Raw genomic sequence first — 18,327 nt, forward strand, 5'->3', positions numbered from 1 at the left:
GACTCTGGAGACAAACAAGTTCAACCACACAGCTTAAGGTTCACCGAACCCCAGGCGGGAGACTTCCGGTACCTTCCCACGAAGGAGTGGGGCATCGCACCCGGGTCCGCCCCGCGCCCGACCCGGCCCCGCCCGCCTCGCCCCCTCCCCGCCCCGCCCTCCCCCGTGACGTGCCGCAGAGGGCCGGGCTCATGCGCACTCGCGCCCCGCGCCCCGCGCCCCGCACGGCTGCATCGCCTCGGCGGTTGTCATTCTCAGCGGCACGGCGGCGAGTGCCGACTGTGGTTCGTGCCTGCCTTCCCGCTCGCTTGTCGGCGCGCCTGCGATGTGATCGACCGCCTGGAAGCGGGTTGGCAGCTCTCCCCGCTTCAGCGCCTCGGCTTTTCCCTGGCCGCCTTCCTTGTTGAGCCCCGATTCCCTCGGAGCCGGAGACACGCACCAGGGGCTCGAAGCGCCGCACTCCGTGGCGGACGGCAGCTGCAGCGCTCGGGACCGCGCGGCCGGGTGCAACCTCTGTCGTCGCCGCCGCCGTCGCGCTTGGCACCGCGGAGCCAAGGCGGCTGGTGCAGAGCGGCAGCACCTCGCCCCGCACCCGCCGCCGCCCGGGCAGTGCGGGGCCGCGGCGCTCTGTGCGCAGCGGGAGCGCGGTCCCCCGCGAAGGCTCCCTGTCGCCTGCGTCCCAGTAAGTTGACTGTAGTTTTTGAAGTTGGAGGGCGCCACGGGAAGGGGAGGTTCGTTTTTGTTATCTTCACGTCGTGGGAAGCTGGGGGTGGCACCTCTTGTTAGCAGGGCTCCAGCCTTGGGAGTTGAGGATGCGAAGCCGCGGACAGGGCACGCGGGGAAAGGAAGCAGTCCCGGGAGAACCGGCTCTAGCTTCTGCTGAACGTGCCAGTTGGAAATGTGCTGTGAGAGGACAGGTGCTCTGAGGGCATTTTGCCTGCTGCTGATTGCACATTCCAAGCCCTTTGACTATGTGTGTGTGTGTGTGTGTGTGCGCGCGCGCGGGGGGGGGGGGCACTGGGGGGTGGTAGGGGGGTCCTGTCACCTCCATCCCAAGTCCTCAAGGGAATGACTCTAGTAATATTCCTGGATGCGATAGGTCTTTGGGGATGGGGGCTAAGTCATTCCCTCTCAGGCCTCCAGGCTTCCCGCGCATCCCACTTTTCTCTTCCCCTAGGCAGAAGTTGTAATTGGAGACCAGTCCTTTAGGGAAAGAGAACTTATATGTCAACCTAGAGTTCTGTGCTATAAGGCAAATAAAATGAGAAACCCGCTCAGCGTGTATGATTTCATACACTTTAAGAATGTGAGCAAGTCTCAAAGCAATAGTGTTCAGATGATGACACTTGGGTTTCACCCTCACTGTCCTGCACCTCTTATGTAAGCCTCCCGGCAGGATAACTGTCTCTCTGCAGTGGCTGCAGCTGTGGCTCTCCATTCCATTTGTTTAAGGTCTAGCTTGAACGTATTTAATGAAAATGTTGACATGATGTAGCGCCTTGCAGTCTGAAACAGAGTGCACTCTTCAAATTGGAGTGTCTTCTCCTAATAGGGAGTGTGCAAGGAAAACCCCAGTATATTTTTCAAGGCAGCGCCAGGAATTAGACACATAAATCATGTTTTAAAATAGCATGCATTGTACAGAGAGCTTGCAGAGGACCCCTTTGAACACATCCCCTTTGTTTTAGAAAAAGTGGAAATTGTTCATGCCAGACAATTGTTGAGTCTGAAAGTTAAGTGTACTGATAGGCTTAATTATCTTAATAAACAAAGAGCATGATTTATAGGTAGCTGCCCTGCCCTACTTTGAAGGATAGAATTCTAGAATTCTTTAACCTTTCTCTCATCTGTCCCCTAGAGATTCCTTTTAAGCAGAGCAATAGATTATCACCAATGATGTTTAATATTTGAGTTGATTAAATTTGTAAAAAGAGTACTTTGAAATACCATACAGTACTGCTATGACTCTTAAGACAGTGAATATTAGAAATAAGGAGAATATTCCAATTTTTTGGTATAGAAGTCATTAGTTTAACAAGACAGATAACATTGACTGCCCTAATATCTCTTTTTAAATTTGGACTTGTAATAAACGTTAAACCAAAACTCAGGGTTGTGTTTTGATGTAGGATTTATTTAGGTACTCTTTAGAAAGAGAAGCACATTTATTTATAGCATTCTAGCACATGGAACAAGATGAACTAGTTATAGGCATCTCATTTAAAAACATATCATAGTTTTTTTTAAGGAATTCTAAGAAAATACACAAAATGTAATTTCAAAAGTTGAAAAGATAGTCAACACTTTGTACTTGGTGAGAGCAGCCATTGCTCATCTCTAGAAGAGATTACATCTGAGCATGGAAGCACAAACAGGTTGACCCCCTCCTAACATGATGCACTGTCACATCATGGTTAGGAGGACAGACTAAGGAGCCATGCTGGCAGCTTGGGTACCATCTGTTTGAATCTGGGCAAGTTACCGAAACTCTGTGCCTCCGTGTCTTTGTCTGTAAAATGGGGATAACAGTACCTGTCTCTCTGGATTGTGGTGAGGATTAAGTGAGTTCCTAGATTTAAAGCTACTGAACCAGTGTCTGGCTTATTAAACTGAGTAAAATTATTGTTAGGAAAGGAAATGCATCTTTGGATTCTGTGGACATTGAATGGCTGCTGATGGAGGTTCACAGAAGCAGTTCACATGTATAATAGGAGAGAGGGTATGAGCATTTATTGAATACCTCCTGGTAATGCAGACACCAGCTGGTGTTTGACCTAATGTCTCTTTCAATTCCTCTCCAAGGTGGGTAGCTTCATTTCCACTTTGGAGAAAAGGAAACTGGAACTCAACAAGATCAGATAGTAGAAATCGCAGTTAGGATTTGAACCCATGTCTGTCTCTTTCAAACCCTGGCCTCAATTTGCAAATGGCTTTTTCCGTCTCTTCTCCTTGAATCCTCATTATAACATAATAAACTGGGTGCGTTATTATCTTTAATTTACAGATGAGGAAATTTACTTTAAGCACTAAAGTATGCAAAGTGCTTAACTCACAAGATAGTTCTCCATGACTGGGAGCTATTATTATTATCATAATTATTGTTTAAAAGCTTGCCTACATTAGCACACGGTAGAGATGCCAGCAGGTGAAATGAGTTTTCTCCTTCGGTTTGAAGTGGATTCCATTGCTTCTCACTTCCCTATTCACATATTCAGAGAATCAAGAAAAAGAAAATGGTATGTTACCGTTCCCAGGGTTCCCGCTGGAGGACAGCACTCCCGGGTCTGTTTCCGCCTGCAGATGTAGCTGCAGGATCCACACAGCCTAGTGAACCACCGCAAGCAGGTCATCCATCGATCCACAATCAGCATCATCTGTGAGCATGAATTCAGTCCCAGCTGGAGAGCACCCCTAGGGCAGAGAGGCCCTGCACTTTGCAGCATAGTGTACTGTATGTTCAGAAATGGAAATAATTTACATTTCATATTAAATAAGCATGCTTCCTCTGGGCCTTAGTACCAGTGTGGTGGGAAGCAGTTTTAGGGGTCCTGTGTGAGCAGTCCAGTTCACCTTCCATACCCTCGGGTTCCACGTCTGTGGATTCAACTAACCTCGGGTTGAAAATATATATATTTTTTAATTCCAGAAAGTTCCAAAAAGCAAAATTTGATTTGCTTTGCTCCAGCAGCTATTTACATATTGTAGCATTTACATATTTACTGTTTACATGGCATTTACACTGTATTAGGTATTATAAGTAGTCTAGAGATGATTTAAAGTATGTGGGAGAACGTACTTTAAGGTTCTCTGCAAATATAATGCTATTTTATATGAGGACCTTGAGCATCCACTGATTCTGGTATCCTCATGGGTCCTGGAACCAATCCCCCATGGACTCTACTTTGTTAAAAGTCTGGTCCGCAGCCCGTCAAACTTTTCACTTGACTTCCGAAAGTTGGGAATGATTGAAAGGCTTTTTTTCCTGTGGCTTTCTTAGATTATCATCCAGATCTACGTAGTATTCTGGCCCTTGGTAAATATTTACTCTGTTTTCTAGATATAAAAATCTAATTTCTGTAAAGGGCGCATAGGCCACAGACGGCTTACAGACTGATTTAATATTTAAAGAAACCTGGTATCCTACCACTGAAAGGTACTTCAATACAGATGTTCTAAGTGGGCTTTTTAAATTTAAAAAAATTTTTTTTAATTAATTAATTAATTAATTTTTGCTGTGTTGGGTCTTCGTTTCTGTGCGAGGGCTTTCTCTAGTGGTGGCAAGCGGGGGCTACTCTTCATCGCGGTGTGCGGGCCTCTCACTATCGCGGCCTCTCTTGTTGGGGAGCACAGGCTCCAGATGTGCAGACTCAGTAGTTGTGGCTCACGGGCCTAGTTGCTCCGCGGCACGTGGGATCCTCCCAGACCAGGGCTCGAACCCGTGTCCCCTGCATTAGCAGGCAGATTCTCAACCACTGCACCACCAGGGAAACCCCAAGTGGGTTTTTTTTAAAGTCAGAACTCTCTGTACAACATGTTGATTATAGTTAATAATACTGGATTGCATATTTGAAAGTTGCTAAGAGAGTAGATCTTAAAAGTTCTCATCACTAGAAAGAAAATTGTAACTATGTGAGGTGACAGATGTTAACTACTCATCATGATGATCATTTTACAATATATACAAATGTTGATTCATTATGTTGTACACCTGAAATGAACAGAGTTATATGTCAATTATATCTCAATTAAAAACAAAATGAAATCAAAAGTCTCTGGGTGTGAGCTTCCAGGAGGGTGCCAGGTAGAGTGCTTGCCGTCAACTGAGTCTTTCTGCAGCTTTAGCCCTCCTTGTCAGAGTACAGATATTCCTTTTTACTCTTTCAAGTGTTTTTACTTACATTTCAAATGCTTCTCTGCTCTGGGGCATTCTGTAGTATAAATCTTCCTCAGTTACTTTTGTGACTTGACCTGAGTCCATAATTTACTTTTTTTTTTTTTTTGCAGTACGCAGGCCTCTCACTGTTGTGGCCTCTCCTGTTGCAGAGCACAGGCTCCGGACGTGCAGGCTCAGCGGCCATGGCTCACGGGCCCAGCCGCTCCGCGGCACGTGGGATCCTCCTGGACCAGGGGCATGAACCCGTGTCCCCTGCATCGGCAGGTGGACTCCCAACCACTGCGCCACCAGGGAAACCCCATAATTTACTTTTAACTCATTCTTTAGAATTTACATAGTTCAGTTTTATTTTTTGTCTATGTTAACTATTTATTGGCTTACCTCTAAATCGCCAAATAACTTGCCTCTGACATCTAGCTATCCTTGCTGTCAGAAGACATACGTACAAGAAATGCGAGCTAATTTTAATATGGATAAAGTGAATAAAGACCATTTACTCTCCCCAGTCATCTCTACTGTTCTGAATTATCTTCCCTTTGGGCTTGGGGAATCTGGGGCTGATTGTATTTCTAGAGCTCTTGCCTCATACATCCGGGAGAAACTTATTGGAGGTTATACTAGTCTTGGTTCTACAAGCAAGCTTTTCACGTGCAACATGGCAGAGACAGTCCCACAACGCTGGGACGTTGCTGAATTTGAGGGCGAGGGTTGAGAGTGGGGAAAGACAGCTCCGTGTATGATTTATCTGCCGCATCCTTACTGGATGGAATGAATAGCTAACACAGAGCCCTTACCGTGGGCAGGCTGCCATGCTAAGAACTATACATACAATATTTACTTTAATCAGTGACCCTGTGTGGTTACTTTGTTATCCTTTATTGCACAAGGGAAAACTGAGGCCTAGAAAGGTCAGAGCACTTGTCCAAGATAACACTAGTGTGTTTTTGAGCCAAGAGTGGAGGCCAGGAGTCTGATGAGGCCTAGCATTCTACTGCATCCAATTTGGGGGCCTTCTTATGGTTCAGCTGTGTCATATAGATATCTTCTATTGTGCTTCTCAAAATAATCCTATACTATCTCATGTTCTCCCCACAGTGACCCTAGGATAGAGCTAAAGGGATGGTGGAAAGGTCCGTGCCCACTGTCTTCCAGATCTTTATTGAGGAAGAGCTTAAAGCTTAGTTCATGCAATGAGCTCAGAAAAGAAACCCCCATGTTAGCATTGTGAAATAGGAAGCATAAAGCCTTCCACTGATCATGGGACACAGTGGAGACGCGTGCAAACTTTGTGTTTGATATCACATACTTGCATCATTCTCATCGAAGAGAGAAGTGTAGCAACTTGAGATTTTCTTAGGTGATTTCTAAAAAATTAAATCAAAAATGATTTAATCAGCAGTGAATATTAGTACAGCGGTGTCATGTGTTGTTCACGATGCACTGATGGTTTTTAAAGTAAATGAACAAGTATGTCTCACAAGCAAAGTGCAAGCGTGTTGTCTCAGAAAAGGAAAATTGTGTCACATCTGTGTCTGCATCCTAGTCTAACTCCACTCTAAATGCAGAGGGAAAGGGCAGAATTTAAAACCAACATGTAATATTTTCAAAACCGTTTCCCTGAGCCCCACCTCCTGTATTTTTTCCTGATTTCACACTGGAGCCAACGATTGTTGCAGAGGTCTCTGTATTGTGCAGCTGCCCTTTTGTAAGAAACACTTTTCCAAAATCAAACAATTTAAAAAACCCATCGGGCTTCCCTGGTGGCGCAGTGGTTGAGAGTCCGCCTGTTGATGCAGGGGTCGCGGGTTCATGCCCCGGTCCGGGAGGATCCCACATGCCACGGAGCGGCTGGGCCCGTGAGCCATGGCCGCTGAGCCTGCGCGTCCGGAGCCTGTGCTCTGCAACGGGAGAGGCCACAACAGTGAGAGGCCCGCGTACCGCAAAAAAAAAAAACAAAACAAAAAAACAAACAAAAAAAAAAAACCATTAAGCAAAAGTTGTCATATCCCTTGGGTTTTGAGTTATTTTTGTTGTTGCTGTTATAATATTTTGGTATATCATGTTAATGTCTCACCCACTCCCTCGTCTTGGTTTTATAGGACTGTATAATTTTCAAGCCTGTGAGTGATTAAAAACTTACGAAAAATTCAATTTTCTAAGTGTGGATTTTATGGCAGAGGACAGGGAAATTTGGCCTGATTGGGGGGCCTTTACTTAAACTACAGCGCACTATGAACCTTATGGAGTAGGCAGGTTTTTCTTAAAAAAGTGTTTTAATTGATCAATAGCAGCCTTGTACTTTCCTCTTCAATTTCATAGGACCCAGTCCCCGCATATCATATCTTGTATTCATTTGTAAGTAATCAATTTCAGTTGATTTTCTGAAAGTACCAAAAGGTGTGACTAGTCAGCATTGCTGCATCTGTCATTTCAGTCTTTAGGGAGCCCCAAGGTTGCATATGGAAGCCGTTCCAGGAATTTGTTCTGTAAGGAATTAAGGGGGTTCAGATAGGTCCTTGGGGTTCAGGTCTCGCTGTATTTGTGACTCAGTCCCTGCTGTTAATGTTGCTTCCACTCACTCTGGCCTTTCACCTCCACCCGAACTCCTTCCTCCATCACCCCCATCAGGTGGCTGAACCTGCTGAAGCTACTGGGAAACGTTAATGTTGAAGCAGCTCATGCTATAGGTCAGAGGCAATAAAACCACACAAGACAAATATTCTTAAACTATAAAAAAGCCAATCTGTAACATGGCTACACACAAGAACACCACAACTTCTGTATTCAGCACTTGGGAATTGCAACCGGAGTGGTCTTGTGATATTTTCCAGGGCACCTTCTAAAGAGAGCTCTGAACCTCTCATTCACACATAATCAATCACTAGAAGCTTGGCAATGTTTGAGTCAAATTTAGTTGGAGTGATATTTACTCATTTATGCATTCACCAGATATATATCAATATACCAGGCATAGTGTTGGATGATGAAACCTCAGACATAAGAGGATTCCTTTCACTTCCCTCAAGAATCTCAGTCTTGGGAGAGAAAATATGCTTAACAGCAGCTGGAACCAGTGCCTAAAAGATGCTGGGCTCCCTCAGGGGTGCCTGACTCCAAAGAGATGACTTTCCCTTAAGAAGCAGGGCAGGATCTCAGTCTGGAAGGGTGAGTTGGAGGGGACCAGGCAGCTGAGGATGGCAATGAGCCGGCAAAAATCATTCTGAGCAGAGGGACCAGGGAGAACACAATGAAGGAGCTGAAGAGGGTGGTACGTCTGTGGAATAGCTGGTATTTCCCCGAGACTGGTACCCATCAGGGGCAGTAGGTGAAGCTGGAAATGGAGAGTAGAGGCTGGAGCCACTTCGGGAAGGGTCTTGTGGGCCATATTTGGTTCAGATGAATTCAGGTCGTTCTTTTAGAAGGATCACTCTGGGCGTGTTGTAAAGAATGGTTGGGATGTGAGGATGGTGGTGTGGAAAAAAAAGCAGTTGTGGAAAAAAGCTGTTGAATCCTAGTGTGGATTTTAAGGTCTGAACAGACTGATCAAGGTGGGGGGATTGGAGAAGGAGAGGAGAAGCAGGGAGGGGACGGTGAGTTTAGGGCTGGATGACTCCCAGGGCTCTGGTTTGGGTGATTGAAAGGACAGATGTGCCATTGGTCATGATAGTGAATACAGAGAATGGTGCAGTACGCAGGGGAAGGTGATGAATTCAGGCGTGGATTCGTGTGATGTGAGGCCCAAGAGGGGCACCCAGGACTTGAGATTCAGTTGACAGTTGCACAAGCCTGTGGTTCTGGAATTCAAGACAGAGGCTGAGCTGGAGATAAAAGTTTGCAAGTCTTCCGTGTATTTGAAGTTGTTGAGGTTGTGATCTGCCTGGGAGGCTGCGTAGAATGAAAAAAAGGTGAAGGCCAAGGTGGCAGGCAGAAGAAAGGGAGATGGGATAGTGAGATTAAGTGAGGGAAGTTTTCGACAAGTGCTTGGACACAAAGTGGCAGAAGCCAGAGGCAAAGCAGGATGAGGTGCATGAGGGAACGGGAGCCGTGTGACAAAAGGAATGAAATAGAAAGAAAAGGCAGAGAGCAAAGGGACAGGTCTGACTGTTTCCTCGCTTGCATCTACACAGATGACAGTGGCTATTTCTCATATAGCTTTTAGTTCCTGTCAATATGTATGAAGACCTACTATGTGGAATGTGGACGGGGAGTGGGGTAAATGAAAGAAATCAATAAAATCACGAATAAAGCGTGATCCTTAACCTCAGGCTGCTTATAGGATAGCATTGTCGTTTCTTGTTTTCCTTTCCTTTCATTTTTCTCCTTCGTTGACAGCAGGACAGGGCCCCTTGGGAAAGCGGGAAGAATGAAAGAATCACTTTCTTGGCACATAAAGTGCTTGGTTCTCCATAACAGGCATGTCTCACTGTATTCATGAATGAGCACACCGAAAGGGACAGTGATAATGACACATTGTTTGACAGTTTACAAAAGCGAAGCTTTTATCATGGCCACAGCATCTGTGGAGGGTTTGGACCTGTGAACCAATCTTGTTAGAGTTACTAATGAGCCTTTTGGCTCGTGGGTTTATTTGAGATATATTAAGTACAGTTTCCTGTAATTTTCACTTGTCTTATAAAAACAGGCATCATTAAGTTATAGACAAGCTGGAGTATTTGGGGGGGATGGTGGAAATAATTACCATGTGTTTTAGTTAATATCATGCATTTCAGTCCTCACTTGTTTCATCCTTTAATTTTGACCTAAAGGTGGAAGTACTCCCATTGCAGAGATGAGGAAACTGAGACGCAGGGTTAGGATGACTGCATGGAAATAACACAGCTAGTAAACGGTAGAGCTCCTAGGACCCCAGATAAGGCGTTCTGATGTCAAATTCTGGCTTCTTGCCACTCCATCATGTTGCCTGTGTCTTCATGAATAGCTACTAAAGAAAAATTAGGGTGTGGAATATTTAAGAGATTTTTAATTAGTCTGCTCAAAACACTAATAGTGGAAACTGCCTTGGCCGCAGTCTTTATATTTGCTGGGCCACAGGTTCTTCATGCAAATGTATGCGATTAAGTCAGACTGGGGGAAAGCTTTTTTCACAGATGAACATCTTTTTCTTTCATTATCTTAAAAGCTTTAAAAAAGCATCTAAGTTATAAAAGGATTCAACATCTTAAACTGTAAAATTACTGTAGTCAAACTTGCTGTCTGTGATACAAAGGAAATTTATTTTTCAGTTGTTGCAATGGCTGTTGTAGGTGAGAAGCGTTTTGTGTGTACATGTTTGTGTGCGTGTATGTGAAATAAATCAGCCAGATTAAGTTTAAACTATTGATTTTCCTTTTATAATATCATTCCTGAATTCTCCAAATACATGAAGTGATGTAGCTTGCTTTATCTCGCCAAAGCAGCTATTATGTTCCCTATTTAATGACAAAGTATTAAAGCATTTGTCTTTTTTTTAAGCAGTGTAAAATGATGCAGGATAGATCGAAAGAGCTTATTTTAGTTTTACAACTTGTGTTTTGGCTTCTGATATTCTAAAATTATGATTTACCTAATTTTGCTACTGTTAAAGCAGATATTAGCTATTAATATATAGCAGTGTTAGAATCATGAAATGTACATGGAATTTTATGGCTGTTTGAAAAGTTTATGAAGCTACATTTTTTTATTTCATAAAAAATATCTATGAGCCTTGCTAAATGGCAATTTCCAGACGAAAGCAATTTCTAGCAAGTAGCAAAATGCTGGTACCAGTGCCTATCTTTAAATCTCAATTTCAAGCTTCACGGTGCCAATTTTACATTTTAGCTTCAGTGGAAAAAAACTGAATCCAAAAGGGCTTATGCATTTGTGACATTCAGTTGGTTGATCTTTGGTTATTAGTGCTGATTTTTTAAAATAACCGTAGGCTTATAAAGTTTTTAAAGTTTTATAAAAATGTTAGGCAACTATCTTAGCTTTAGTAATTATCATTACACATGGTGTACTGTAGTAGCATAGTCCATTGTAGTTAAGAAATTACAGTATAGGCGTATGAGAATTTAAATAACAATATAAAATAGTATGGTGTTTTATATGTGATTTTATTGTATTTTATATTTATAAAAATATGTGAGGAAATTCAAATGAAGTAAAATGAAAGTTAATTTGGCCATTTCATGCCTCATGTGTCCCAGTTTCATCCAAATGCAAATTTGATAATCCAGGGCACAGAGTTAGCATCCTGTTGGGGCGATTGGACACTACTGTATTTACTACTCACCACCAAGAGGAATAATTAAGCTGCATTTCCCACTAATCTTTCCGTAAGCGTATATTTTAATATTATGTGCTAGGAGTTTTCATTTTCTAAAAAGAGTAATTAAATTTTCTTTACCTCTTTTTTCTTCCCATTCAGTTTTATTCTGGCTTTTCTTATGTTAGTGTATACTTGACATGATAGAACACGCCTAAATTAGTAATCTGATTTGAATACCATAATTATATGTACAGTTATGGCATGACTGAATAGAGGGCTTTTGCATATTGTGTACGTTCTTTCTCTTAGTGGATTTAGGAATTATATGCTTAATATTTCAGAGTCCTAAACCTGCTTATGTTTAGCAATAGGCATGCAGAGAAAAATATAAATATTTTTACAAATGTAATTTTAAAAGATACGCTTCCTTTTCAAATGTTAGGAATTGACAGGTAACTGTCCACAGTAGCTCTTTCTTATGTGCAATAGATTGATAAACACAGAAGTGGCTGAAACCTACACTGATGTCATTTGTAGTGACTAAATTGTTAGTGTTGAGGTTAGGTGCGTACTCCTTTGTTTTCCTGAGTAAAAAATAATGATGCTTTGCAGTAAAGTATTATGAATCTTGATAAATATGTAAGCATATTCAGGTAATGTTAAGAACACTTTTTTCTTTGCTCTATTATATAACAGTCATTTTGCCCAAAATGTACATCTTGAACTTTTAACATCAGCGTGAAATTCCCAATATCTCCAAAGTAAGAATTGACGGTAAAAAGTCCGGAGACTCATTAAAAGCATACAATATGGATAATAGCTTTTCAGATTTTGTGCCAGGGTGTACTGAAGAGGATCGCTAAACACTGTGGTTGTTGAGAAAAATAAAACCCTGAAGTATTAAACTTACACTTAATTTAATAGTTTCTGTCACCACAGTTCTTAACCTTTAGGTTCCAACTGGCTTAGTGCTTTACTAATAGCAGCTGGTCAGGACCTGAATTATTATAGATCTTTTCTTTTATTAAATATTCAGTAGTGTTTTCAAAATTGTCCTCCTAGATACAGTTCACAATAAACAGCCCAGTGCTGGCAGTGAACATGCTGCTTTTATTACTGTTTTACAGCCATAGGCCACTTGACATTTGGACCCATCTCTTATGGATTTTCGCAGCTCCGCATATCCTGAAAACTGTCAGCCTTGGATCAAAACAAGTCTTTTGCATCTCCACAGTTACAAGGAGAGTAGAAAGAACTTCTTTTCTTCTCCCCATTATAGGCCAAGGCCTGTGGTCAGAGGATCATCATTTGCTAGGTTTATGCTTTTTCTGTCTTGATGTTCTCGCTAGCTTTAGGAAGCGATAACATGAAAAGCACTGTTGAAGCACGAACACAACAGTTTGATCTGATCTGTCATATACTCTTTCTATTTAAAGCTACGGTTCTCCACGAAGGGTGACTTTGCTACCCAGAGGACATGTGGCAGTGTCTCAAGACATTTTTGATTGTCACAGCTGTTGGGCAAGGGTAGGGGGTAGGTAGGGACGTGAGGGCTACTACTGACATCTAGTGAATGACTAGAGGCCAGGGATGCTGCTATACATCCTACAGTGCACAAAACAGCCCTCCACAGGGAAGAATTATCAGGACCAAAATGTCAGTAGCGCTGTGGTTGAGAAGCCCTGATCTGGAAAGTAAGGAATGTCTTTTTAATTTGCTTTATATTGTTCAAGCAAATGGAAATGTGTTCAATGGTTCTGGCGAAGAGATCTGTGCATTCAATATAATCATATACTGAACACCTCGTAGGTCCCGAAAATACTGTGAAGACTGGCATCGTCCTTAGGAATTTCCACTGTCTTTGCAAGATGAGTGGTAAACAAAATACTACTGTTTGATGTGATGCATGCTGTAATTAGAGAGGCATGTGTGGCATGTTAAAATAGAAATAATTTCTATCTCATTTGCTAAATATAGGGGAATATCTGGAAGAACTCATCTTCTCTGTCTAGATGTAAAATTAGTCATTTGGGAGCAAGATTTTTCCTTTTCCCTTAATAATCAGGAATGAGTCCAATTGATTGCACCCTTCTCCCCCTATTTGAGCTGGTATTAATTTGAAACATCAGGAAAAAAGATGAGGTGTGGACATAAAAAGTGTTACTTTAGAAATTTAGGATATTAGTTTTTTCACATCTTCACTGAGGTATAACTTACATGCCATAAAAGTCTCCTATTTTAAGTGTACAATTCACAGATTTGTAGTAAACTTACAGAGTTATGGGACTACCATCCCAATTCAATTTTAGGGCTTTTCCATCACCCCGGAAAGATCCCTTGTGCCCGTCTGTGGTCATTCTGTGTTTTCATTGCCACCCCCAGGCAAGCACTAATCTCTCCATCTTTTTCCCTTTCCTTCCTCACTTTCTGCCTCCATTTGCCAAAAGGCAAATCTATGGACATATCATTTGGAATATTGATCTTTACAGTTAAAATGTACTTTGATATCTTCTTTTTGAAGATCAGCATCACGTTTCTGTTTTTCATATTACCCATACCATACACACGCTGAGGCACAGGATTGAGTACACTCAGTATCAGAACTCCCAGACTGATACGGTGAAAAATGTGACAAAGGAAAAGATAAGCACGTGTGTTTAAGGCAGCATATGTGAAGTCGTATGTGGTATGCCCGTTTTTCAGCTTTGTCCTGTTTTGTTCCCTGTGAATCTGTCTACTAAAATAATGTTGTAGAAATCATTGAAAAGCTGAGGTCAGGGAAATACCTGCATGAGTGGGAAAATGTTAGAAGGATTAACTCTGGAGAACTCACCTGTTGGGGAGTTGTAAACAGGTCAACAGTTGTATGCAGGTCAACAACAGTTGTATGTAGCCAAACCCTTTGGGGCCAAATGTATTTTAGAATCCAGCTTTTAGAAAGGGAATGCAGATTGTATACTGTAGGTTATGTAATACTCCCATGGGACTCAGGAGACACAGTCATTTCTGGAGCAAAGTAGACGAATATTCACATTTAGTTGGACAGAAAAAGTCCTGTCAGCTCAGGTCAGGGTTTGGAACAAATTCGTTTGCCAGCAAAGTAACAAAGAAACTGTTTTCACAGAATTTTGCATTTCAAAATTGTGGATAAAGGTTTATGAACCTGTCCCAGTGTATCCCAGGATATTACATTTCAAATAATTGTCCCATCCTCTTTTCAGCACCTCCCCACCCAATCTCCTCTGCCACATACGGCGCTTCGTACAGCTTAGCCATGGGTATACTTGTCTTTCTTTCACGTCATTAACTTCCCATCAGACTTGACAAAATGCCAAGTTAGCTGTTCAGTTTTTGTGGATGAAGGTCAGGTATGGATATGTTATGGTTTGTGGTTTCATCTCCCTGCTGGAGTATAGCCATGTCCATCTAGTCCAGCCCCCCCAGGCCCAGGACTCTGGATGATGAAGATAGCTTTTGGGGGTCAAAAAGATGTCCTCGAAGAAAAATCCAAAGGTAACAATGGTAGCTATCATTCCAGGTAGCCCCAGACTCATGCTTGGTAACCTTCACACCCATCACAAAATTGTGGGCAGTGAGACTGAACAGCTATAGGAAGAGAGAAAAACCAGGGTAGGGAATCCACTAGAGTCAGTTCTCTTGAGATAAAGATATTTAGAATTCAAGAAAGATAGACAGGAAGAAAATGACAAGAGGGTATCTACTGGGGTCACAACTTAGAAGGAGGACACCTGTCCAAAGCAAGACATTTCAGACTTGTTCCAAATTGTTAAAAAATCTTACATAATCTTATATAATTTCCCTAATGGCATTTAGCTAACCTTCTTAGTCTTTTCATCATAAATTTCACATCCATGTTAATTTCCAGATTCCAGTGGTGCAGCTGTAACTGTGTGGCAGTGGGTTTTAGCTGATCTTCCCTGGCACTCCTAGGGAGCTGTAGAATGAGCATTGAGTATTTCAATCAATGTGTAAATTTCCTTTTGTGGCATGTGAGTGTGCATGTCCTTATGGCAGCGTTACTTAGGCAGAATGTACTACAGACCGTAGGGCCCATTTACGAGCAAGGGGACCCAATTTCTGCAAAGAAGAAAAAAGAGAGTGCAGTATCGCACCAGCATCAGAAAAACAATTTGTAGGGACATCCAAGAATTTTGCCTTTTGAAGACTCAAAACCTCGTCAAGGCAGTACTAACTTCTTAAAGAACAATGTGAGGCAAAGGTAGTAGGCACTCAGGAACATGCTATTATTCGCTACCTCTTTTTTTTTTTTTAAGTTCTTAATTGTTTCCAGGGTGACGCCAAAGTTTCTATCTATAGGGGAACCCTCAATGTGCAAAGGTGTTGAATCACTGCCGTTTGGTGATGGAAGTCCACACCCCGCTTTTTCTAGTGTAGACTTCATGCTGGGGTGTCTTGGTTGACACCCGCCTCCTACTCCAGCTTCAGCAGACAGTTTCCTCCCAGGTTTTACAAGCTCTTCCCAAGATTCGTCTTCTCTCGTATCTCCCAACTTTGAATAGCTCAACTTGTCCTGGCTTGGTTTTGCCAGGACAAGTCTGTCTTCCCTCGCCGGGCGCCTTCCTTGAGTTTTCATACATTTCTGGTTGTTACCACATTTCCTGTTGTCAGAGGGCTGACAGCGCACAGGGGCCCCACCTTGTTCCTGCTGCACTTTCTTCCTCCTTTAACTAGGGCCTCGCCCTCTTCGTGCTGCGGGGGTGCTGCCCCCCTCTGTTGGGGTGGACCCTCTGCTCACTTTTATCTTGTCTCTCTCCTTTCTCTCCTTTCTCTCCTTTAGAGCAACGGTTCTCCACGCTGACTGCAAAAAGCATCGCGTGGGGAGGTCTACTGCTTCCTGATGCCCAGGGCCCGCCCCCCCCATGATTCTGATTAACATACCCTTGGGGGTGGAGGGCGGGGGCTCTGCCTTGGTGGTGCTTGAAAGCTCCCCCAGGGGATGCAGCCATCACTTAGAACCCCCAGTGTCCAGGGCAGGACACCTGTCTGTTGTTAAGGGTAATTAGCCATTGTAGAAGGACCAGGAGGGAAGTTTGGTTGCCAAGGGGGAGGGAGTTGGGGGAGGGATGGAGGGGGAGTTTGGGGTGAGCAGAGGCAAGCTTTTGTATCCATAGATACAATGGATAAACAACAAGGTCCTACTGTAGAGCAGAGAGAACTCTATTCAATATCCTGTGATAAACCATAATGGAAAAGAATATGAAAATGAATGTCTATATATGTATAACTGAATCACTTTGCTGAACAGCAGAAATTAACCCAACACTGTAAATCAACTATATGTCCATTAAAAAATATATACTGATTTAAAAAAAAAGACAGGAAGAGATTAAACAACAGCAAGACTCCCTCGGCCCTTGCTTTACGTTCAGTTTCAGCTCAGGGGCGTGGGTTTCCGTAAGTGGCACCTACACCCACCCGGATGGTGTGGCAACTTCTCCCTCTTGGACTGTGTTCTCATCCGTTAAATCCCGGGTGGCCATGTGTCCCCAGCAGGCCAGAAACCGTTTCGGGTGAAGGCTGTACTTATCTCCTCATGAAGCTGCACCCAGGGCTCTGATTTTCCTTTCATAATTTCGCTTCCAGCCTTGCAACCAACTGTTTTCCTTCTTCCTTTTTGTAACTCTCCGTAACCTGAAGCCAGGCGCCCTCCTCCCTGTCTGTTGCTAGTTCCCTTGCATCTCACTCCCCACAATGACACACACAGGAGAACCAATTAAAGTTCCCAAGTGGAGATTTTCACTTTGCCTTTCCTTTGCGAGAGAGATGGGTGGCAGGGTCTTTGCTGGGAAACGATTGTACAGAATATGATTTTTCTGAATTAGTGGGAGAGGGGAAGCCAGTACTAAAATGGAACTGTCATCTATTCGTAGTTTTCTTTTATTCTTAATGTACCTATGGGTCTCTGAGATCTTTCCTTACACAATAATGGGTCCAGGAGTTGGACAGAAATGCATTTGAATAGCTTTCTTTATAAAAGCTCTCTTTATAATGCCTCTTTTCTAGACGTTCTGTGGTCCCAATGCACGTCCATTTCCCCAAGAACAGCACACAAGAGCCTTTGGACGTGCTCCATTGTCCCACAGTTTCTAAAGGAGCTGAGAACAGTTATAACATGAGTGGGTTTACGATACTCTCTGGACCCTACTGCTTTCTTGTTAAGGGCTATTTTGTTCCAAAGACAATGACAATACTTTTATTTGTATCAGTAAGTAGGAAAATGTAAGTGAGGTGATTTTGGCGTTGATAACAAGTACGCACAGCTAACTGTTTTAAGGGCTTCTCGTGAAATTTTTGGAAAACTCAGCTGTGAGACAAAAAAAAGAAATGCTTCACTTTACAAACCACTATGAAGATATAGGAACGATTTAAATGCTAGCTTTCTTTAACGGGATCAGTTTATAGAAGTTGTATTTCTGTCACACTTTCGCCTGAGCACAGATACTGTATAATGCAACTGTACCGCAGTTGTCTGCTTCCATGTAAAAAGGCAACTTTTCTGTCAGCTCCTGCATACAGTGTGAGAGCCTTGCCAAGGCTGGCAGTGCAGGCCAGTGATTAATTACATGTCCATCCATTCAGCACGTGTTTATTGAGTTCTTTCTGTGTTCCACGCACCATGATAGGCAGTGGATAGAGCAACAAACAAGCTGTATCTACTCTTTCTAGTGGGAGGAGACAACCACATAAACAAGGGAATATCAGCAGGTATTAAGTTCCAGGCAGAAAAGTAGAATGTATTCATGTTACTGGGAGTGACCGGGCAGTTAGGGAGGGCTCCCCGGAAGAGGTGCCATTTAGGCTGAAATGTGAGCAAAGCAAGCAGAGCTGGCCGGAACTCAGAGACCAGCCTGGCCAGAACAGACCCAGGCAGTCGGAGGAGACCAGAAGGGCAGAGAGTTGCAGTGGGGCTGCTCCGGAGCAGGGAGAACCCTAGCCAGGTTTGTGTTTTAGGAAGATCACTTCAGAGCAGGACAATAGGTGAACCAGAACCAGGACGGGGATGCTGGTGCCTCGGGCTGGAGCCCAGATCCTGGAACCAGGGTACCTGCTGAGAACAGAGCGGGCACTGCTGACTTGATGCTAAAACGCTGATCTTGGGCTCCTCTTCTGCCCTCTGTCCTGACTCAGATTGGGCCTCACA

The 18,327-nt window shown here is 43.3% G+C and overlaps 1 protein-coding gene across 1 annotated transcript in view; it reads left to right on the plus strand.

The window, feature by feature from the left end:
* Positions 1-608: 608 nt before the first annotated feature.
* Positions 609-18,327, plus strand: part of PAG1 (phosphoprotein membrane anchor with glycosphingolipid microdomains 1) — a 136,069-nt gene continuing 118,350 nt past the window's right edge. The window contains exon 1 of the mRNA XM_082600718.1: positions 609-682. The gene's annotated coding sequence lies outside the window, so the exon portion shown is untranslated. The remainder of the gene's footprint in view (positions 683-18,327) is intronic.

The sequence above is a fragment of the Mesoplodon mirus genome, assembly GCF_964341445.2.
Source record: "Mesoplodon mirus genome assembly, chromosome: 16".
Classification (NCBI taxonomy): domain Eukaryota; kingdom Metazoa; phylum Chordata; class Mammalia; order Artiodactyla; family Ziphiidae; genus Mesoplodon; species Mesoplodon mirus.